General features: G+C 40.0%; 1 protein-coding gene across 32 annotated transcripts in view; it reads right to left on the bottom strand.

Moving 5' to 3' along the window:
• LOC106083996 (protein muscleblind) overlaps positions 1-24,250 on the bottom strand; it is a 913,910-nt gene that overhangs the window by 207,244 nt on the left and 682,416 nt on the right. The window lies entirely within an intron of this gene.

The following is a 24,250-nucleotide window of genomic DNA, read 5'->3' as shown; positions in this document are numbered from 1 at the left end:
ACATTTTTTGGCGATTTTTTTTTCTGTGCATGATGAAACGTATTTGTGATTAGTAGGAGGTCGCCGAAGCGCAGGGATCAGCATGTTCGCTTATGACACCGAACGCATGGGTTCGAATCCTGAGGAGAACATCAGCAAAAATGCTCTGTTGTATGTATTCCCTACTGATACTGGGAGACATTTGTGAGGTAATGTCCAAACTTCTCCCCAAAGAGGAGAAGGGGGTCCCTTATTAATGAGCCAAAAAGTTTCAACTCATTGATATGTGAGAAGTTTGTCCCTGTTCCTTAATGGAATGCTCATGGGCAAGTTCGGCCTGTGAAATTAAATAAAAAAAGGTCTTTAAATGATATTTTCAATTAAATATGAACGGTATCAAGTTATTGACCGATATGGACCGTACTTGTTATGGCGTACAAGTCATATAAAAATATCACCTACAAAATTTCCAGGCAAATCGAGAAAGAGGCTCAAAAAGTCAAATTGTGAGATCGGTTTATATGGCAGCTATGTCAGGTTATAAACCGATTTAGACCATACTCGGCACAGTTATTGGAAGTCATACCAAAACGACAAAATTTTACCCAAATTAGATAACATTCGCGCCCTCTAGAGGCTCAAGAAGTCTAATCGGGAGATCGATTTATATGGCAGCTATATTAGGATATAGACTGATTTAGACCATACTTGGCACAGTTGTTAGATGTCATACAAAAACGATGTGTGCAAAATTTCAGCCAAATCGGATAAGAATAGTGCTCTCTAGGAGATCAAGAAGAAGAAGAGACGATTACCAATATGTAAATTTATAGGGTTCCAGATCAATATTTCGAGATGTTATAAACGGAATGACTCAATCTAGACTATCTATGACTATATCCTCTAGTGGTGGGTATAAAAATTAAATCTAATGTTGGAAAAATTTGTAATGAAAATCATCATCGAAATTCGATAAAAATTTCAACTAAAAACGCCTCATCCCTCTAAAACCTCCATTAACGAAAATTAAGAACAATCAAAACCATAAGAAAGGTATCTGGGAGTAAAGAATAAATCTTTACTCCTAATTTATGATATTTTCTAGACGATTTATAAAACCGTTAACTCTAAACAATTTTATGACAATCAAAACCCAATTGGGATAACCTTTAGCTTCGGTTAGGTTGAATGGCAGCATATTTACAAAACAGTGATACCACAGTAGTCAGGTCCATAATGGGAATCGAAGACACGACCCCTTGCTAAACCAAGAACGTTACCTACTCGACTACCGGGTTGACCTTTTACCTTACGCGAACTAGAATTTTTCTAAGGCAGCTCTATTTCTAGGCATTTTTCTACAAAAAATGCAAATCTGGAAACAACCGTAGCGCAGAGTTTAGCATGACCGCCTATGATGCTAAACGCCTGGGTTCGAATCCTGGCGAAAACATTAGAAAACATTTTCAGCGGTGGTTATCCCCTCCTAATGCTGGCGACATTTGTGAGGAACTATGCCATGTAAAAACTTCTCCTCAAAAGATGTGTCGCACTGCGGCCCCTTATCACTGAGCTTAATTTTGAATCGAACTGCACTCACTGATATGTGAGAAGTTTGCCCCTGTTCTTTAATGGCCATACATGTGTATCGCCCGATTTTCACTTCTAGAGCCACTGCAAGCGCATTTAGTGACCAATCGTACCAAAATGTTGCCTTCCTCAACGACTACCACAATATCTATAGAGTTTGGCCCCATATATATAGCTCCCATATATATGTTCGTCAGATTTGAGAAATTTGCAATAATTTGCAATATGTTTAATAACCCATCTGAAAACATCCGCAAAGGTCCATCATACTTTGTTCATAGATAAATGAAAAAAAAATGTCTCCCCGAAATATGCAATGACTTTAAGTTTAAACATGAAAAAATCAATTAAAAATGCCAACCCTACTTTGACAAAAAATTCTATACATATCTGAAATTTAAAAGACTACATACAAGTCAAATTTCCGATAAAAAAATTAAATAATCCAATTTTCAACTTTATTTTCCTTATGCATATGCAAAGCCATTTAGCCAAACAATCGAACTTAATTGTCTGTAGGAAGAGAAAAAAAAACTATTTTATTTCTAAGCCCATTATCTGTCTATGAGAGTGCAAAACTGTTATTAACAATAAGAAGCTTAAACCTGAACAAATAAACCATAAAGTAAAGTACCAGTAAAATACTAAAATATTTTCACCCACCCAAAAGTATGCAACAAATTCTTAAGCATTTTAATGCTTTAAATCTAATCAATGTCAACGGAGGCAGAGGGTGGCAATTTGAATTTTGACAACCTAGACCCACATAGCAGTTTAACAGCATACAAACAACAACAACAACAACAATTTGTAAAATGTTTAAGACATTTTAAAGAGAATTGCGAAAGCAAGAAACAAATAAACCTTCTCATCTCATCCTATGTAAACTCCTAAATGTATGCAAAAATTTTGTTAGGGAAAACAATCGATTTATGTGTTATCATATTTACCCAAATGGCCATAGAAAACAAAAGCAAAACAGAAAAAAAAACCAGCTCTACACAATTTGAATTTTAAAGCATTGGCAGTAAAATGGGTTCATAAAATCGGATAATATAGAAAAGAAATAATAAAAATACCCAGCTGCATTGCAAGGAGTTGGAGAAGGAAAAGGACTTGCTGCTAAAAATGTGGGTCATATTGAACATACCTATAGCTAAGCATTCTATTCTGGGGTTATTTGTATGTAAATGCGATGGTCATAGTTCTAGATATTAAAATTCTTAGAATTCCTTTCATTGTACTAACGAGAAGAACGTTAAAATCAATTTCGCCTGTTTGCCACAGCAATGAAGTATTTGATAGCCTAACGTTGGCTGAACAGCACCAAGCCCACTTCACTTCACTCCACTCTTGCTACAGCATAAAATTAGGCATAAAAAAAAGAAAGAAGTCAAAGCTTAGTTTTCATTATTACTTTTCCTTTGTGTCCAGGCAGCTTCTATGCTATTCATTCTACTCATTTATGCGTCCTTCTCAAACAAGACCGACCATCAATGTGGCGCACCATGAATGCAGGGCGGCTGGCTGCGTCGACTTCGACCAGCAAACGTTTTTTAATAAATATTTATGCAAATTTAGCCTAGATGACCATTAGAGGATTGGAGATTTTCTCTGTCTTGCTGCCTGCTACCATCTTGCCAAAGGTAGCCGGTAACACAAAGGAACTTGAATTGTAGCTTTCGTCTTTGTGAGGTGAAAGAGTAGTAGGGCACCATAAGGATGTAGCAGCAAAAGTAGAGACAGAGAGACAAAGTAAAACTATGCCTTCGAAAATATTGCTTCCTGCCTCCTTTGGTTTGGGTATAGAATTTCAACATATTGCACAAATTATGCAGATTAAAGGGTCAGCTGGTGGCGGACAACAGCAAAACATATTGAAAACAAACCAGCAGACAAACCTAAACTTCCGCGCAGCCGTTGTTGGTGAGTCCGCAAGATTGCTGCTCTGCTGCTTGGTATTGTTGTCTGTCCTCACAGTCAACAGCACCTGGTACGATTGGTGTTACTTTCGGGCAATGTTCAACAATCTGTTTAACACTATACAACACTGGTGTGTTTTATGCTGTCCGGACAAATTATCCAGGGTCCAACAGAAAAAAGCTTGATGGTTTCTTCTTTTTGTTTTAAATGCCCTCATCTTTGTTGTTTACAATCATCTCTATTCTTTGGTAGAATGTCCAATAGCAGCTCTACCCTTTGGCTATTTCAAGAAAGCAAAACAAAAGTCGTCCTCATCCTTGGACGCAGCTTCGTTATTCAACATTCATTTCAAGAAAGAGGAATAGAACAATATTGTGTTAAGTCGCAGCAGGATGGTCTATAAAAGCACATTTTTTAAGGGTGTGGTGTAGTGAGTTGGTTGAAATAACTATAAACATATTTCGAATCCAAAATTTCAACACAACTCAATATATTTAAGAAAATTAAATTTCGGAAAAATGTCCTTCAAATATACTCTTATAAAATTTTTAGGAATTTTTTTAATAAACATTTTTTCAAGTTTGTGGATATATGATTGACATGCCAAGTTTGGGGACATACCATTTAGGCATATGCTATGACCAGTTAAGGGACATATGATGCCCAGTTTTGTGACAAACGTCTAACGAAATTTTCAACAAAAAATAACAAAATTTTCCATAACATTTATTTACAGTTTAGGAATAAACGAGAGCGATTTCAATTTTGAGGACATGCTTTACCCAGTTAAGTGATTTTTTACGCCCTGCTGCCCAGCTGAGAGACATACTACTCACTCTTCGGGAATTAGCTACACCCCTAAGCGTAGAAAGGCCTCTGGGGAATGGACTAAGCACCCTTAGAAAAGTTTAAGCACCAAATTTTAAAAATTGCATAGTTTTCGAAAAATTTTGCTTATTTTATTGCTGTTCAAAGGGTTTTAGTCCCACCCCAGAAAGCTGGGCTGGCTTCGCTAATAGCTACGCCTATTTTGGGGACAAGAATTTCTATGAGATCATAATTACGACGAAATAAGAGTGAACCTGAAGTGTTGACGAGATTTTTTGCAAAAAAAAATCATAATTTGACAACGTTTTTCATTATGTTTTGGAACATTTGAGTGCCATGTCAACTTTGGGGACATCCTACAGCCCAATGAAGAGAAATATTTTCACCGGTTTGGGGACATACTATGCAAAGTTTGGGGACATACTAATCCATCGCGGTATAAAGATGAGATTACCAGTCAAACGCCTAGGTTAAAATCTACAGAAAAGATTAAAACATGTAACAGCGTTGGTTACTTTTGCTCATAATGACAAAATATTTACAAAAATTCAAATCAATGAATGAATAAAATTTTGAAACTCCCGAGTCAATTAAAATCTGGCTTCGTAACGCCGTTAAAGTGCCGGAGTCTCTTAGCCGCGAAAGCCAGGCATAGGTGTCACGGCCAATCTTATGCCATACTGGATTTTTCTTTCCTGCCGATCATTTCATGTCTCATAGGGGTATGTGCACGGTCCTCACTATTAACTCAGACTGAGTGGAGATATGCTTTGCATTCATCAAGCTAATTGAAGGCAGTACTCTAGGCCTTACAGTGATATCTTCTCGTTCCCTCTAGGTCCACCTCGTCCCGTCACACTTACGTTGCGGATCGTGCTATACTCTGAGAAGGTCTTGGATTTTCAAACGAAGATGAACTCTTTTTAAACACCAAAACTCTCCGCGACCTTACAGCCCTAGTGGCCACCTTACTGTATGTAATTCGACATTTTTGCGTTCACTGTTCCACAGTGGTACATGCACTGTCCTCGCTTTTAACTCAGACCGAGTCGCTTAGATAGGCTTTGCATTTATCAAATTAATTGAAGGCAATCCTCTGGGCTTTAAAGTCATTTCGTTTGCTCTCTCGTTCCACCTCGGCTCTGCACCCAAACGTTGCGGATCGTGCCGTACTCTGAAAAGGCCTTGGATTGAAAAACGGAGATGAACTTTTGTTAAACTCCAAAACTATCTACAACCTTACGGCTTTAGTGGTTATAGCCCTAGTAGCCACCTTATCGTATTTAAAAGTATTCATACTCGACATCTTTGCGTGATCGCCGTGATCACGTGATCGCCCGTGATCGCCAGCATTTCCATCTGCAGAACCATGTAATGGTCGAGAAGCTGGAAACAAAATTCAGACCTTGGGCCTCAATGTCAAAGCCAAGAACCTTTTTGTCCTCTAGCTTTGAGCTATCGATGTAGCATGAACTACCAGATGGTTATACCAGTTAATCCAAGACTGCGCCAATAGTGTCGGGCACTCAACCTTAAGCGTGGCCCGCGATGCCCATTCCGAAAATTCTTCCGTTTCGAGGTTTGTTATAGAGCTGGCAAACTATCGATATTCGCAACATTCGATATTTTCGACATTTTTCAAAAAAATATCGATAACTATCGATACTATCGGTAATTTTAGTAACTTTAAAGCAAAAAACAAACATTTCAGTCTCAAGTTCTTAGTTTTTGCAGAATAAACAAGAAAAGAAAAAGAGTTCGAAGGAATATAGACAAGTTGGCCGACGAACCGCCAAACAAGCGTCCTAGGTAAAGTTATAAGTGGGCCGTCTGCCTGAAGGAACTCAGAGGCAAATCAAACTTTACCAGACACAAGTTTATACACACTACTGGGAAGTCGTGTTCACTGCGGCAACTGCTGTCTCCAGAAAGTTAACGTAAAGAACCACATAATGTGAACCACAATAAGTTTGTTTGCAAAGAGTGTCTAAATCCCTTGCCCTCAAGGAAAGACTTCGGTAATATGCAAGTCCACGCGAGTACACGAGTCCGCAATGAAATTTTAATGCCTTTTCGAAATGTAGTTGAACCAACGCATGATGAGCCACTGCAATTTTTTCGGATTTGGCGAAAATTTTGCATGTGGTGTTCTGTTATGACTAACAACAACTGTGCCAAGTACGGTTTAAATGGGTCTATAGCCTGGTATAGCTGCCATATAAACCGGTCTCCTGATTTGACTTGTTGAGCTCTTACAAGCCGTAATTTTTCTCCGATTTGGTTGAAATTTTGCATGTGGTGTTCTGTTATGACTAGCAACAACTGAGTCAAGTACGGTCCAAATCGGTCAATAACCAGATATAGCTCCCATATAAACCGATCTCCCGATTTGAGTTCTTGAGCCCTTACAAGCCGCAATTTTCATCCGATTTGGCTGAAATTGAACATGTAGTGTTTTATTATGACTTTCAACAACTGTGCTTAGTATGGTCCGAATCAGTCTATAACCTGATATAGCTCCCATATAAACCGATCTCCTGATTTGACTTTTTGAGTCCTTATAAGCCGCAACTTTCATCCGATTTGGCTGAAAATTTGCATGTGGTGTTCTGTTCTGTTGTGAATTTCAACAACTGTGCCGAGTACGGTCCCAATCAGTATAAACCCTGATATAGCTCCCATGTAAACCGATCTCTCGATTATCCTTGTTAAGTTTCTAAAAGATTTAATTTTTGCTGATTTGACAGAAGTTCGGTATGTAGAATTTGCATAAATTTTTAGCAGAATCCAAGGTAGTGGGTTCCCAAGATTCAGCTCGGTCGAACTTAGCACGCTTTTATTTGTTTTTATTTTTTTTTTTAAGTAAAATTTAAATTTTAGTTTACATCTTGTGTTTTTGGAGAATCTGGACTTATTGTAGCATTGAGTTTCCCGACTTCATGCTTTGAGCACCTGCCAAGCCTACCTGAACCACTTTCTCCATCATCCCTGGAATAGGGACCTCAGTTTATCTACCTGTTGATTAGCATGTAGATAATACAATGTCTTAGGACCCGGTCCTGGCGAGATCATCAGAAAAAAATTTCAGCGGTGGTTTTCCCCTCCTAATGCTGGCAACATTTGTGAGGAATTATGCTAGAAAAAACTTCTCTCACAAGAGGTATTGCACTGCGGCACGCGTTCGGACCGTTCGGACTCGGCTATAAAAAGGGTGTCCCTTATCATTGAGCTTAAAAGTTGAATCGGACTGCACTCATTGCTATGTGAGAAATTTGCCCCTGTTCCTTAGTGGAATGTTCATGAACAAAATTTGCATTTGCAAGGACCCGGCCCTTCCGGCATTAGTATAGGGATTGAATCAGTGTGTCGGTCCTCTAATTATTAACAGCCCTTTCAATTTCAATGCCGATCAACAAGTCTGGGATCATACTCTGCCCAGTTGGGGTTTATGCTTCCGTTGCATAGAACTATACAAAGTCTATGTTTCTTGATCTCAATCATAATTCCCTGCCTTATCAATCCTTCTCTAGCTTGCCAGCAACACCAAGTAAAGCAACAGCCACAGCGGTACTTCACATCATCAGGAATTATTAGAAATAGACTCAAACGAAGTAGTCAAGCTTTTGTGTGTGGCAGTGAGTGGCCACAATAGCTGGCCCAAGGAACAAGTAGTGGTGCCCAATGTTGGTGTATGTGGTCGCTCGGTTGGTCGGTCGGTCGGTCGTTGGATGTCAGCATCTTAAGACAGCTTGTGTTTGTCCTACGACTTTAATATTTTGTTGCTACTACTTTGCTTAACCTCTTTTCCTGCCTCTTGTTATACTCTTAGCATGTTATTGTTGTTGATGTTGTTGCTGCTGCTATTGCCGAGGTTCATAAGAAGGATACCCAGGCTGTTGTTGTTTGTTCATACATGAGAATTTATAGATGTACTCGCAGGACAACACTGAATTGTAGGGGTGGAGTGTGTGTGGGGTGTTTTAAATTGAAATTTACATAAAAATCAAATTTATATGTTCAGAAATTTTATATGGTTTCAAAGAATGTTTACTGGAGTACTACGTTTTTGTAATGCTCTAGCTCTTGCTCTCTCACACGCTGTTTTTCTATGCCGCACATATAACAAGCCAGGACTTGGAGTCCTTACTACTACTACCTCAATGGTAGCTGTAAAGTTTAGAAATATGTGGGGATGTTAATACTGATGCTGAAGCCTTGCTTGCTGTCTTTGCTCCTGCTGCTTGTGTTATTGTTGCTGCTGTTGTTTGTGCCAAAGACATCCTTATTGTATAAATTTCTTTTGAATGTATTGTTTGAAAATTGTTTGTCCAGTAGTTTCCGTTCTTGTTTCTCCTCTTTTTTTTATTTGTTGTCATTTTGATATTCTTGTCCTCTTGTCAGCATTTCCCCCCGGTATAATACTATAGTTCTTCTTACTGATCCCTTAACCGTTTTCTGGCTTTATTGTCCTCTTCGTTTTATTTGTAAAAAACAAAAAATAAAGAATTCTATATACATTTTGTTCCACATAATTTTGTATATTATAAGAATGTTCAGACATACAATTTGAACGTCTCTCCAAACAAACATTCCACTCGATATTCTTTTTCAATAGACAGTTGTAAGGTGGTTGGGTTGACGGGGAGGGGAAACCCCTTGGCGGCAACATACGATTTGTGTTTATCAAAACATATAAAAAAAGACTATGTGTTTGTATACAAGGATTATTCTTTCCCTTACTTCTGTTCTCTCCCTCTCCTTAGCACTTTGTGCACGTATGTAAAGCATAGTTAGTGGTTGTAGAGTTTAATGGATTTTTTCTATAGCTGGCCGTAGAGTATGAGGGGAAAAAAAAGGAAGAATAATTCCAGTAATATTGAGAAATTGTAACAATAGCCATATCAAAATCATGATGTTGATACTGAGAACTGAAAATGAAAAATAAAAGACCAACAACAGTAATGGCTGTTTTTTCATGGAGGCAAAGAGCGCAGAGACCAAATAAAATGTTGACTGAAAAGAAATAATCTTTTATTGTTCGGTAAGAGCGTCAAGGGATGGGCTGGTCCTTCCAAAGTAAATAAAAAAAATTGCAAAAAATATGAAAGACTTCCCGCTGAGCTATTTGTGGAAGTCTAAGTCAATGATGGTGGCAATTATTTTTGAATATTGGCAAATATGTTAAACTTGATCGTTTAAAGTGGGCCTATGTGTTTAAGGGTTTTTGTAAAAATTTGTTTAGGCAAATGGCAAATACAAAAGGTCATCAAACTTTAAAATGATATATAAAATTCAAAGGATTCAATGGCTTTAACACCTCATAAAATTGATAAGCGACCTAAAAAGAAAGCTGTTAAATTTTAAGAGGATATAGCCCTAATCTGGTGTCTATTCATCCATTTGTATAACTTACTAGCTGCCCAGGGCCCACTCCGCTGCGCCTTCTTTAACTCTCTAAAAGGTTTTTAGGGTGAGGACACTTCGACCTGAATGTGGATATCGTGCTACTGTAGCATATGTCCGCCTATGACGCTAAAGGCCTGCGTTCGAATCCTGATGGAACTTCGGACAAAATTTAAAGCGGTGGTTGTCCCCTCTTAATGCTGATGACATTTTCGAGGTTCCATACCATGAATGGTCATGTAAAAAATTCTCCCCAAAGAGGTGTCGCACTGCGGCACGCCGTTTGGACTCGGCTATAAAAAAGGTCCCTTATCGTTGATAAACTAAATTTAAATCGGAAAGCACTCATTGATGTGTGAAAAGTTTGCCCCCTGCTCTGTTCCTGGGCAAATTTGTACTCTACTCCCAAATGATTGTTAGAGTGGAAAAAATTTCGACTCGCATTAGGGTAATGAGAACTGTTTTTTAGGGAAGACACTTCGACTCAAATATATCTTAATAATTCGTGTCCACTCCCAAATTCGTTTACTTTGAACCCCATATTGTCATGGTCGGTAAGTATGAACCGTTTGAAGGGTGTTTAGAGGCTGGGGAGGCCATCAGAACTTTTCCCTGAAAATAAAGGGTGATTTTTTTGAGGTTAGGATTTTCATGCATTAGTATTTGACAGATCACGTGGGATTTCAGACATGGTGTCAAAGAGAAAGATGCTCAGTATGCTTTGACATTTCATCATGAATAGACTTACTAACGAGCAACGCTTGCAAATCATTGAATTTTATTACCAAAATCAGTGTTCGGTTCGAAATGTGTTCATTCACCGTTCAGCGATGAGGCTCATTTCTGGTTGAATGGCTACGTAAATAAGCAAAATTGCCGCATTTGGAGTGAAGAGCAACCAGAAGCCGTTCAAGAACTGCCCATGCATCCCGAAAAATGCACTGTTTGGTGTGGTTTGTACGCTGGTGGAATCATTGGACCGTATTTTTTCAAAAGATGCTGTTGGACGCAACGTTACGGTGAATGAACACATTTCGAACCGAACACTGATTTTGGTAATAAAATTCAATGATTTGCAAGCGTTGCTCGTTAGTAAGTCTATTCATGATGAAATGTCAAAGCATACTGAGCATCTTTCTCTTTGACACCATGTCTGAAATCCCACGTGATCTGTCAAATACTAATGCATGAAAATCCTAACCTCAAAAAAATCACCCTTTATATACAAAATTCGTTCTTTACCCCCAAAAACCGTTGATTTGAGTTCCTTATTTCTAAAGCCGGAAATAAAGTTTAGTTTAAGGGGTGGTTTAGGGCGTACCCCCAAAACTGGATAACAAATTCGTTTTCTACTCTCAAATATCTTTCATTTGAGTCCCATATTGCCATAATGGATTAATTTATATACGTAATTTTAAGAGGAAAAGAGCCACCTTGACTTGAAAGCAAATGAAAGCAAAAGTAGCCCGCTGGTTACTTGGACCCAAATTTTAATACAATATATTAATTTTCTAGTCTCGCATACCTTTCATTTGATACCCATATTGAGCCCATCAGTCCTCTTTTGGTCTTGGGGGGCGTTTTTGGTGTAAGGGGGAGGGTCAGCCACCATCCGATATCTAAAAATTATATAACCTAAGTTTCCATTTTTTATTCTACGGAACAAACAAACCAAGTCTCATATAGTCGATGGGTCATATGCCCTTTTGGGGAGTTTTTGGGGGGTGGGGTGACCCCTACACTTCGATCTGATTTTGTATGTCAGATTCGAAATCTACTCCCGAATACCTTTCATTTAAGCCCAATATTGATATGGACCACCAATTTGTCTGCTTTTAGATATTTTGGGGTGAGGGCGAATTCCTGGGTACTTGGACCCATTTTTTAATACCATATTCATATTCTACTCTTCAATACCTTTCATTTGATGTCCATATTGTCTTTATCGGTTCACTTGTGATTTTGGATAGCATTTTTGGGGTAACGGGGAGGGTCCGCCCCCTTCTGATATCAACAAATTATAAAGCATATTTTTTCGTCCTGGCCATATCCGTAATCTACTCCCGAATACCTTTCATTTGAGTCCCATATTGTCATGATCGTCCAAAAAACCTATTTAAGGGGGTTTAAGGGTTAGGGCGGCCCCCAGTTACTTGGACCCAATTGTGATTTTGGATAGTATTTTTGGGGTAACAGGGAGGATTCGCCCCCTTCCGATATCATATAAAGCATATTTCTTCTTCCTGACCATATTCGTAATCTACTCCCGAATACCTTTCGTTTGAGTCCCATATTGTCATGATCGTCCAAAAGACCTATTTTAGGGAGTTAGGGCGGCCCCCCAGTTACTTGGACCCAACTTTTAATATGAAATTCGTACTCTACTCCTGAATACATTTCATTTGAGTACCATATTGTCCCGATCGGTCCACTTTTATTTTTGGGGCAAGGGGGAGGGTCCGCCCCCCTCCCGATATCAAAAAATTATATAGCCTATGTTTCCTTCCAGATCAACCTACACAATCTGTGAAAATTTCAAAGGTAATTTCAAAAACTCAATTTTATATATAAGATGGTTCAAATGAAACTTTACATGTTGTGTGCATGGGACCTGTCAGTGAAGCACCGCTTAAAGTTCAAATCACTCGCCCTTACTTTCTCGGTGACCCCGAAGTTAAGCTAACCCAAGTTGACTATAATGAGGAGTATACGGCTATCAGTGTTAAGGCGCTCATGCGGTCTCCACTTTATATCTTGTTTTATAAAAAAGGTTAAATATGAGCTCCAACTTCTATCCAGTTGCTGAGAGAATGAACCTAGAAACGTATTTTTAAGAATATAAGCCATGATTTGGGATACATGGCTTCCCATATAAATTTCAAGCCATTTTATGCTTATTTAAAAAAAATTAATATTTTCTAAAAACAATTCCCTTTTAGTTTCACCTTCCCATTTCCTAACCATTCCCACCTTCCCATCATACTTACTGGTAGTTCATTTTGTGCTTATACAAAGTGCATGTCCATTTCACAAAACACTTCATAAAACTAATTAATGAAAGAGCCCTAGCCAAAGTCAAGTATACATTTTCATTTGCAATGAGATACGCTTCTATTTTCTGTAGCGCATATTCATTTTTTTGTATGACACTCAAGCCAAATGAAGTAAATGAAAAATGTTAAAAGCCCTTCAAAAGGAAGGGAGAAAAAACTGAAGGATGATAAAAAAAATTCACCAAATGTAGTAGTGGGTGCCGATTAAAATTGCAATGCTGGGAGGCATTTACTTCAATGTTTGTTGGAGAAATAACTTATCATGTTATTCTATGATATGATGTTTCTTTGAATAGAACCTCATCTTTAGAAATTAGAAAATAGGTCACCAAAGTGGCATACTAGTCCAAAGATCAAACATTGATAAAATATCCTTTACATATGATATGAGTTGAGCGCTCAGATAGTTAAGTTGGTGGAGTTCCACAAAGAAGATTTGTCCTCAAATAAGACTTATCTGGAACAAAGACTTGTCTCCAAACAATTCATCACCCCAAATAGGAAATGTCCCAAAAAAAGTATTTTTTCCAAGCAAGACTTAATCCACAACAGTCTTTTCGCTGTGCAAGATTTGTCACCAAACAAGATTTGTCTTCTAACAATGCTCGTACTCAAAAACAAAACTTGTTGCCCAAACAAAACTTCTCGAATAAGTCTTGACCCAAACAAGAGCTTTTCTCATACAAGACTTGTTCCCAAACTAGCCTTCTTTCCAAACAAGACTTGTTTGTAGATAAGTCATGTCATGTTATGTCCCTTAACAAAATTAGATCCCAAATAAGACTTGTTCCCTATAAAACCTGCTTCGCAAAAAAAAAAACATCATAAAAAAATTGTCCGCAAACAAGACTTGTCCCCAAAGAAACCTTCTTCCCAAACAAAACTTCTCCCCGAATAAGGCTCTACCAAAAGAAGACTTGTTCTCAAACAATACTTGTTCACAAATCAGCCTTGTCCCCAAACAAGACTTGCTTGTAGACAAGTCATGTCATGTCCCTAAACAAAATTAGATCCCAAACAAGACTTGTCCCCAAATAAGACTTTTTCTTAAACAAGATTTGTCCCCAATCAGATTTGTCTCCAAACAGGACTTTTCTACAAATAAGCCATGACCCAAAACAATACATGTCCCCAAAAATTACTTTTCCCCAAACAAGACTTGTCCCTAAACAAAATTTGACTCCAAACAAGACTTGTCTCCAAAAAAGACTTGCCCCAAAAAAGACTTGTCCCCAAAACAAACTCGTCCACAAACAAGGCTTGTCTACAAACAAGTCAAGGCCCAAAACAAGACATGTCCCCAAATCAGACTTGTCCCCAAATAAGACTTGTCCCCAAATAAGACATGTCGCAAAAAAGCCTTATACAATATTTGTCCCCAACCTAGACTAGCTTCCAAACCAGAGTTGTTCCCAAACAAGACTTGTCCCCAAACAAGACTTTTCCCTAAACAAGACTTTTCCCCAAACAAAACTTGTCCCCAACCAAGACTTGTTCCCAAATTATGGTCCATCCCCAAACAAGGCTTGTTGCCAAAACAGTTAGATTCTCAAACCAGATTTGTCCCCAAACAAGATTCGCCAAACAAGTCATGTCCCCAAACAAGACTTGTCCCCACAAAGGGCTTTTCCCCAAATAAGACTTGGCCCAAACAAGGCTAAACCCTAAACAAGTCATGTTCCTTAATAAGATTCGCCACACATAAGATTTGTTTCCAAACTATATTTGTTCCCAAACAAGAATTGTCCCCAAACAAGGTCTGTCTAATGAGATTTGTCGTTAAATAAGACTTTCGCCAAACAAAACTAGTCCCAAACCACGACTTGTTCCCAAATAAAAACTTATTCCAAAACAAGACTTGTTCCCAAACAAGTCAGATCCTCAGACCAGACTTGTTCCCAAACAAGACTAGGGCCCAAACTGGCGTCGCCAAACAAATCATGTCCCCAAACAAGACTTTTCCCCGAACAAGACAAGTTTCCTAAAAATAATTGTCGTAAATAAGATTTTCTTTCCAAACTAGATTTGTTCCCAAAATTAGAATTGTCCCCAAAAGCCTGTCTGCAAACAAGTTAAGCCCTCAAATGAGACTTGTCTGAAAACATGTCCCCAAACTAGACTTTTCGCCAAACAAAACTTGTCGCCAAGCAAGTCATGTCCCCAAACAAGATTTGTCGTTAAACAAGACTTGTCCCAAACAAAACTTTTTCCCAACGAAGACTTGTTCCCAAAAAAAAGACTTATCCTCAAACAAGACTTGTTCAAAAAAAGACTTGTCCCCAAAAATTGTTACTAAATTATGCTCGAAACTTGCCCCTTAACAAGTTTTTTGCCTAAATATGATACGTCCACCAAAACCACTTGACCTCCACAGGGCGTGCTAATTAATAGCTCAGTGGCTCCGGTGTCAAGCACATTTGGCGGAACTCAGGCCACTTGTTGACGGAGTCGTGATTTGCCAAGGTGTGATTGAGGTATTAGGTCTCCGGGACGCGGAAGTAGGAGGATGGGACGAACGCGTGATCAATGGATCAGTGCCTCCCATGTGTGAGGGACAATGACAGAAGGCTAGCTAGACTAAACACTAAGACTTGTTTCACACACGGAGCGATCGAGGACTTAGGTCACCGGGACGCGGAAGTAGGCGGATAGAACGAAAGCGTGCTGAATGGCTCCGTGGCTACTGGGTCTGAGGGAAAATGGAAGAAGACTAGCTAGGCTAGTCAACAAGACGGTTTTCAAACACGGCGCGATCGAGGTACTAGTTCACCAGAACGCAGAAGTAGGCGAAGCGGACGAGCACGTGATCAATGAGTCAGTGGGTCCTGTGTCTGAAAGACAAGAGCAGAACGTTGTCTAGGCAACTCACCGAGATCTGGTTCACTCACGGTACAATAGAAGAACTTGGCTACCGGGACGCTTGTCAGTGGCTCAGTCAGTGGCTCCTGTGTCTGCTGGACGAGGGCAGAACGATGGCTAGGCAAGTCACAGAGAGGTACTAGGTCGCCGGGACGGGATTAGGAGGATGGGTCAATGGCTCATTGGATACTGTGTATGAGAAACGATGGCAGAAGGCTGGCTAGGATAGAAGTGGTTCACGCACGGCACGATCGAGTTTATAGGTCGCAGAAACGGGTTATTAGGTGGATGGGAGGAAAGCGTGATCAATTGTTCTTTGGCTACTATGTCTGAGGGAGAAGGGCAGTACGCTGGCTAGGTAATTTAAGGACACATGACGTGTGGGACGAATGCGTGATCAATGGCTCAGTTTCTCCTGTGTCTAAGTACCGAGGCAGTACGATGGCTAGGCAATTTAGAGAGCCATGGTTCGCACACGGCACGATCGAGGTACTAGGTCGCAGAAACGAGGGATTAGGGAGATAGGACGAAAGCGTGATCAATGGCTTAGTGGCTCCTGTGTCTGAGGGATAAGAGCAGAACGTTGGTTAGACAAGTCACCGAGATGAAGTTCATTCACGGTACGATAGAGGAGTTTGCCCACCGGGACGCTGGGGTAGGCGGATAGGACAAGCACGTGATCAATGAGTCAGCGGCTCCTGTATCTGATGGACGAGGGCAGAACGATGGCTAGGCGAGTCACAGAGAGGTACAAGGTCCACAGGACGTGATCGATGGCCCAGTTTCTAGTGTGACTGAGTGCCTAGACAGTACGATGGCTAGGCAATTTAGCGAGAGATGGTGCACTCACAGCACGATAGAGTTACTTGGTCACCGGGTAGCGTGATCATTAGCTCAGTGGCTCCTGTCCCCTCAGACAAGGGCAGAACACTGGCTAGGCAATAAACAGAGATGTAGTTCACAGTGAGACCAGACACTTTTTGACCAACATTCGAAGAGGAACAGATGGGAAGCACACACTAACTCAGAGGTTCCTGCGCCTTAAAAAGACCAGGCAAAACACTTTCAGCTCAATTGGGTTGGAGGCTTTGATTGTCAGGTTCAACACTTGATTATCCTCTTTTCACACTGGTGTTGCCTGTTCAGATACCTTAGATAACGGAAACTTGTTAACCATGTGTTTGAGGCTACAGCATAGTTTTTTACGATGTTGAAGAATGTCGTCAATAACTCCTGTAGGGTGTTGTTACCTTCTTTCTATTTAGTTGTAGAAAATACCACCTTTATTTTGTTGTTGAAAAAAGGGCGATGTTAAGAGAAATAATTTTACTCTGTAAACTCTTCCTTGTGACGAAATGAGGAAAGTGCGTTTTTATCAAAAATCTACAAAATGTTTAAAACTATGGTAAATAATTTTAAATGTGTAGACTAAAATGACCGTTTGTTAATTTCGTTGTGTTACAAACTTATGCAGATTTTAAAGCCTATCTGGTGGATACCGCTCTCCAATCCACTCTCTGGATTATTTGTCAACTATGACCTGGGAGCCAGTTGAAAATATCTTAGACAGACGTACAGACATTGCAAGCACTTGCTTATATTCCTGTACAAGTTTTGATGTGATAATGCTGGATTAAGGCAATATGAAAACCTGCTGAATGTTGAATCATTGAAAATATTTGAAGTCCAGTATATACTTCTTAAAGTGGAGCCGTTTATTATGGTATCATAATCGGACAACGGATTTCAACCATCATATAAGGTAAGTATTGCAGTGTAATAGGAATTAGCATAGCTGGCCCAATATAAGAAAGGGGGAAACGGTTTTGGAGATTCTGGTGACAAAGATTATTCTGGGGGACCACATAACCACCAACTCCCTCAGAGGTTTTTCTATGTTTAAACTACTACTAAATTTCCCATGAACATTTCTCTACGAATCAGGGGGGACATCTCTCATATCAATGAGTGCAGTCCGATTAAAGTTTTAAACTCGATGATAAGGGGCTTCCTTTTTAATGCCGAGTTCGAATTGCGTGCTCCATAACTAATTGGTAGAGAAGCTTTAACATGCCAGGATACCTCACAAATGTACCCAGCATTAGTAAGGGTATTACCACCGCTGAAAATGTTTCTGATTTTCTATGTCATAGGCGGATATGCTAACCTCTGCGCCACGGTGGCCTCCTGCTTATGTTTATAGATAATTCATTCCATATTTGGCCATTTGTAAAGTATTCGAGCACTTCGGTGTATTTCCTATGCCCAGGCTTCACAAACGAGAAGTTAGGAGACCTGTAGTCCCAGTTCAAGCTTTTACTACAAAGTGTCATATCCTTCTGTCTAGCGATTGGTTAAACAAATCAACCTTCTACAAAGTTTTACCTCAAAACAAAAAAAAACAAAAAATAAACAAATTGCCTGCCATTCTAGACAAAGTCCTTGAAAAAAAAAAGATTCCTCATTTGAATGCATACCCTAGCCTATTTCATTTTAGAATTTCTTATAAATTTCTAAGTAAAAAAGAAAACAATATGTTAGCTAGCTTTCAATACGCAAATTGCTTCTCATCTTGGTAGCAAACAAGAAATAAATGCTGATGTGACTACTACTTAGCCTAATCCTTATCTCCATTATGTTGCTAGGGTAGAAAATAACCTCTCCCTACTACTACTGCTACACAGCACAAGATTAAAAGTTTGTCAAACGCCCACCCCAGTGTCATAGCCCATCTTTGTTTTACTTACACACTTAATATCCCTTTCGACAGCACATAAAATGCCTTATCAACAACACAAATAGGATCGACCTCCTTTTTTTTTTTGTAGGAATTTCATTTAGACACCCGACCAAGTGCGCCCAAAACCGCCCTGCTGGAGCTAGAGTGGTGGTATGCCTTAATAAATTTCCCTAAACTGACACAAATTCCTGAGCGTGTGTCAGGCGTTTGATTAAAAACACATTTAAATTGCCATTTATGGCACATTATAACAACGACAACAAATACAACAACAGCAGAGGAAGAACAAAAACGTAGTAGACCCATATCTTGACACAGGACACACGTCCGACAACTTTTTGCCTATTTTTAATGCTAATGCCGTTGATGATGTTGCCTTCTAATGATAATGGTGATGATGATGAGGATGACAATGACGATGACGATGACGATGGCTTTGACTCTGGCAATAATGTGATCTCTTCCGTATTCTTTCTTCCCCCTCTCCCCGAGAGTCAAAGACAAATGGCTAGGGAAGCGGAAATTTTTGCTAACACCCTTGGAAAAAGCTAAGATTCTTAAAAATTAACATAAATTAACACTAATATATTAGTAATGGGTATGATGGGGGGGACAATACCCTCCGTCGTAGTTGTATTCGTTCGTAGTCCGTGTCCGCTCAAGGGATGGGTCATAAATAAAGGTGAATAAATAGAAATCCAAAAACTAAACAATTATCATTATCATAAATTACAAAGAAAAGCAAAAGCTCGTTTAAACCAAAGTCGAGGCGAATCGAGACTAGTCGAGTAGAGTTCACTCGAGAACGTGTTGAATGAATGCGGCCCGCTATATATCCAAACATTCGCATTTGGGACTGACTCACTCTAGGGCTCTAAGTAAAAGTTGGAAAAGTTTCACACTTTTTTTTTTGGGTTTGGTGGTGCTTATGAATTTATCACCTTTTTTCTTTGGTTGTCTGTTGGTGGGGAGCGGCTGCTAAGGTTAGAGGTTAACACTACAACAATGTACTGTGAAAAGACAATTCGGTGCAAATTCACAATATGCTGAAGTTCCAAGTCACCCAAAACATACACACACACACACACATATATATGTACGTAAACAAACGGATAAACTCTGAGATAGATGGTGATAGGCAAACGGAAGGACCAAGAGTAAAAGGAGGCAGACAGACAAACATGCCGACAGACAGATAACCACTTGAAATAGTCTGCTGTCACTCAAGGGGAAGTAAAAAAGGTACTCACTGTGTGGTATTATCTTCAAGATATTGTCAACACAAATACAAAAGCCTTCTAGACAAAAATGTATTTGGCGGGCGGCAGTTAAAGGAAGTGTGGCAATGAATTACAGTGGTTACAAATTGAATTAACAGGAAGAGATAAAACTTTTGGAAATATGTTAAGAATAAAAAAAACGGCAAAATCGTGAAGGATAAAAAGCGCGTTATGAAAAGTTATCAGACCGCTTTCAAAATTCAAATGGCAGTGCTAAACATAAACAACAAGGCTTGACAAGATTCGCCTTCTACTTCACCATGTTGTGTATGAAGACCCTCTAGGGCCAAGATACTAATTACAGATCCTTGAGATAGAACTTATAGGACATTTGTTATAGGTAAAAAGCGTCTAGCTGTTAATCCAAAGCTTGCACAAATGTATCAGGCCATGGCAGCAATGCGAGAAGCATTGACAGCTATGAGTCACAAGGGTTTGCTAAATCCTCTTCCTGCCACATAGCATTTAGAAAACAGCTAGACTAAGTTTTCGCAATCGAAGTAGCAAAGATACCTTCTTTAGAAATCTAGGCAAAAATTAACAAGTAAAAAGGTAAAAAGGCCGGGCCGAACTTTGGATACCCACCACCTCGGGTATATATGTAAAACACCTTTCGTCAAAATCCGGTAAATAATGCAAACCTTATGCCCCATAGCAGCTATATCGAAATATGTTCCGATTTAGACCAAATACTTATAAGTACAAGTCATTTTTCAATTGCGAATAAGAAAATATTGGTCTTTTAAGTAGCTATATCTAAAATTAAACCGATTTGAACCATGTACTTAACGGATGTCGAAATGCTTAGCACAAGTCACTGTGTAAAATTTAAGTGAAATCGGATTATAAATGCGACTTTATGGGACCAAAACTATAAATCGGGATATCGGTCAATATGGCAGATCTGAACGGATCTGGATCTAATTTAAAAAGGATATCGAAGGGCCTAACACAACTCACCGTCCCAAATTTCGGCGTCATCGGATAATAAACGCACCTTTTATGACCCCAAAACCTTAGATGGAGAGATCGGGCTATATGGTAGCTATATCCAAATCTGAAACGATCTGTGCCATATTGCAGTAGTATGTCGAGGGGCTTAGTTTAACCCACTGTCCCCAATTTCGGCCACATCGGACAATAAATGCGCCTTTTATGGGCCCAAAACCTTTAATGGAGAGATCGGTCTATATGGCAGCTATATCTAAATCTGAACCGATCTGAGCCAAATTGACAATGGATGTCGAAGGGCCTTACTCTACTCACTGTCCCAAATTTCAACAAAATCGGGTAATAAATGTGGCTTTTATGGGCCTAAAACCCTAAATCAGGGGATCGGTCTATATGGCAGCTATATCCAAATCTGGACTGATCTGGGCCAAATTGATGAAGGATGTCGAAGGGCTTATCACAACTCAGTGTCCCAAATTTCAGCAAAATCGGATAATAAATGTGGCTTTTATGAGCCTAAGATCCTAAATCGGAGGATCGGTCTATATGGCAGCTATATAGAAATCTGAACCGATCTGGGCCAAATTGACGAAGGATGTCGAGGGGCCTAACATAACTCACTCTCCCAAATTTCAGCAAAATCGGATACACATAAATCTGTACACATAAATCTTAAGTTTTGAGGGCGGTAAATCGGTTGGAGGCCACCGTAGCGCAGAGGTTAGCATGTCCGCCTATGACGCTGAACGCCTGGGTTCGAATCCTGGCGAGACCATCAGAAAAAATTTTTTGCGATGGTTTTCCCCTCTTAATGCTGGCAACATTTGTGAGGTACTATGCCATGAAAACCTTCTCTCCAAAGAGGTGTCGCACTGCGGCACGTCGTTCGGACTCGGCTATAAAAAGCAGGCCCCTTACCATTGAGCTTTAACATTTGATTCATACAGCACTCTGTGATATGTGAGAAGTTTGCCCCTGTTCCTTAGTGGAATGTTAATGGGAAAAATTAGCAATTTGCAAATCTCTTGCCAGAATTTTTCTTGCGACTACTGCAATGGCATAGAGCTCTGCCTAAAAGACCGTACACTCTCCCGGCAGTCTCAGAGACATACCGACATTGAGTGCCTCAGAGTAGACCCAAAAACCAGCGCCTGACTCCATCTTGGAGCCATCGGTGTATATCGAGGTCTTATCCTCCTCACCCCTCCAGGAAAACGAATCAGGAATGCCCTCACTCCAGTCGGCACTGGTGCCAGATAGTCGGAGATTCTCCTCAGTCTACCCTCCGCATCCATAAGACCCAGAATCGAACTGTAACCATCCACCTTCAGCATGCCAAGCTCCCACAGCCTAAGTGCGACATTGGCGGTACAGGCCTGCGGGTGGATCTCAGTGCCCCTGTGACCCCGACGCAGACCAATCTCTGCATCTTCTCGAATTCCCTCGCACGCGTCCTCTTCTCTGCAGCCCTCCACCATACCAGTGCAGTATAGGCCAGTACTGGTCCCACGATAGCGGTATACATCCAATAAATCATCTTGGGGGTAACCCCACACATACTATCGAATATCCTCCTGCAGGAGTAGAAAGCACAAAGTGCTTTACGGCTTCTTTGCTCGGCGTTCCTCTTCCAGGACAGTTTCGAATCGAGGAATATGCCTAGGTACTTCGCCTATTTCGACAGCAGCAGAGTGACTCCGTCCAAGGACGGGAATTTTAACTCCGGTATCTTATATCTACGTGTGAAGAGCACCAGCTCCGTCTTGCCTGGGTTGGTCCTTAACCCATTTTTGGTAGCTTATCGCGACAAACTCCTGAGTGACCTTTTCATGATCTCGCTGGTAGTTGAAAGAAACCTGGACCAGCAGCACGACGTCATGCGCATAAGCGATAATCCTAGTGCCATCCCCACCGAGATCCATCAGGACTTTATTAATCACGAGGTTCCATAGAATCGGCGAGAACACCCCTCCTTGGGGCGTTCCTTTGGTCCCCGCCTTCGGACCACATTACGTTTGGTTTGGTACGGTTTATGTGCCGACGGCGTCATTGGGCCGTACTTCTTCCATGATAATCATGACCGGCACGTTACTTTTTTGGCTCCAATTGGATTATATGGACTTGGAGGACATGTGGTTCCAACAGGACGGCGCTGCAAGCCAAACAGTGAATGTCACAATCAATTTATTAAAAACCAAGTTTGGAGAACGTGTTATGTTACGAAATGGTCCAGTCGATTGGCCTCCTCGGTCGTTCGATTAGACGCCGCTAGGCTATTTCCTGTGGGGCTACGTGAAGTCTAAGGTCTTTGCCAACAAACCAGCGAAGATTGATGAAGCTATATGAAGACACAGCCCATCTTTAATAGGCTATAGAATAAATTCAACGGACAGACGGATGGATGTGGCTAGATCGGATGGAATGGTCAACTCTTTGGTTGTGGGTGTAAAAACATTAACCGCATTATTGGTTTGAAGAACATTAGTTAGGTTTTGGTAGGATTTTTCTTAAACATAGATAGAAAATAATTTTCTTAAGTGGGAATACTTCTTCCAATATCCCTGCGAAGAACCATCCGAATAAAATATATGGAAGCTATATAGGGCCCAATTAAAATCGATTTTGGCTGACTTTTATGACTTTTAACATCTGAACAAAGTATGATCGAAATAGGTTCATAACCTGGCGCAATTCTTATGAGGTTCTTATGAGATTTACCTGAAATATGACCTTCTCTATGGCTCCAGCATCTACGCTAAGTATGATGGGTCCATAACATGATATAGACTCCAGATAACCGTTTATGGGCCTCGATCTAGAGGGCGCAGTCTTAACCTATGTGGTACAATAACTTCAACACCTCCAACATCTACACCAAAAATGGCCCAATTCTTTACATAGCCTGATCTTCAGTTTCTAGTGGGCGGAATGCTTCTTCGATAAGCGATACAGGTCCCCTTAAGCCATTTCAATTCAATTACTAAAATCGAAACCTTTCTGTTCTACAGTGCGGATGCTTCATAACAATTAAATGAGTACGTCTTGATACCTCCCACAACACTTAAGCAAACACACTCACACACCTATACACACTCAAGGAAACACACCTTAAGCTATACCATTAGGGATATGATGATAATATGATATGCTCAAGTTCAAAATTATTGTTGTTCCTTTTCATCGCAGTCAAATAAAAGTGGGTGCTGGTACAATAATATGGGTCCTGTGGATAGGTGGATGGACAAAAAGAAGAAAACCCCCTCTACGTCTTAATGGAGGAGACGTGACAATGGGGAAAAAGACAAAAATACGACAACAATATGGAGGCAAAGCAACACAATAAACAAATTTGTGTTGTACGCTTATTTTTTTTATTTCTTCTTTCTTACTTTCTTTTCGGTATTTTGGAGCGGTGCGGTACACTTCGTTTTGGTCTTGGTCTGAATTTCTAAATGTTATTGCTTTTTTTTGTTGTTGTTGTTATCCTTTTTAAGTGAGACAGGGGCGGAGAAGCAGCAGAAGGATGGTCATGAAAGAGGTGTTGGTTGGGGGGGGGGGGGGGGGGCTAAGAGGCTAAACGGCAGGGCAAAAGATAACAAAGGAAAAAAACGTTGACAAAAAAAAAAACGTTATTGTATTTCCTT

Source organism: Stomoxys calcitrans, chromosome 5 (genome assembly GCF_963082655.1).
Source record: "Stomoxys calcitrans chromosome 5, idStoCalc2.1, whole genome shotgun sequence".
Lineage (NCBI taxonomy): Eukaryota > Metazoa > Arthropoda > Insecta > Diptera > Muscidae > Stomoxys > Stomoxys calcitrans.
This window is presented reverse-complemented; position numbering and strand designations above follow the sequence as displayed.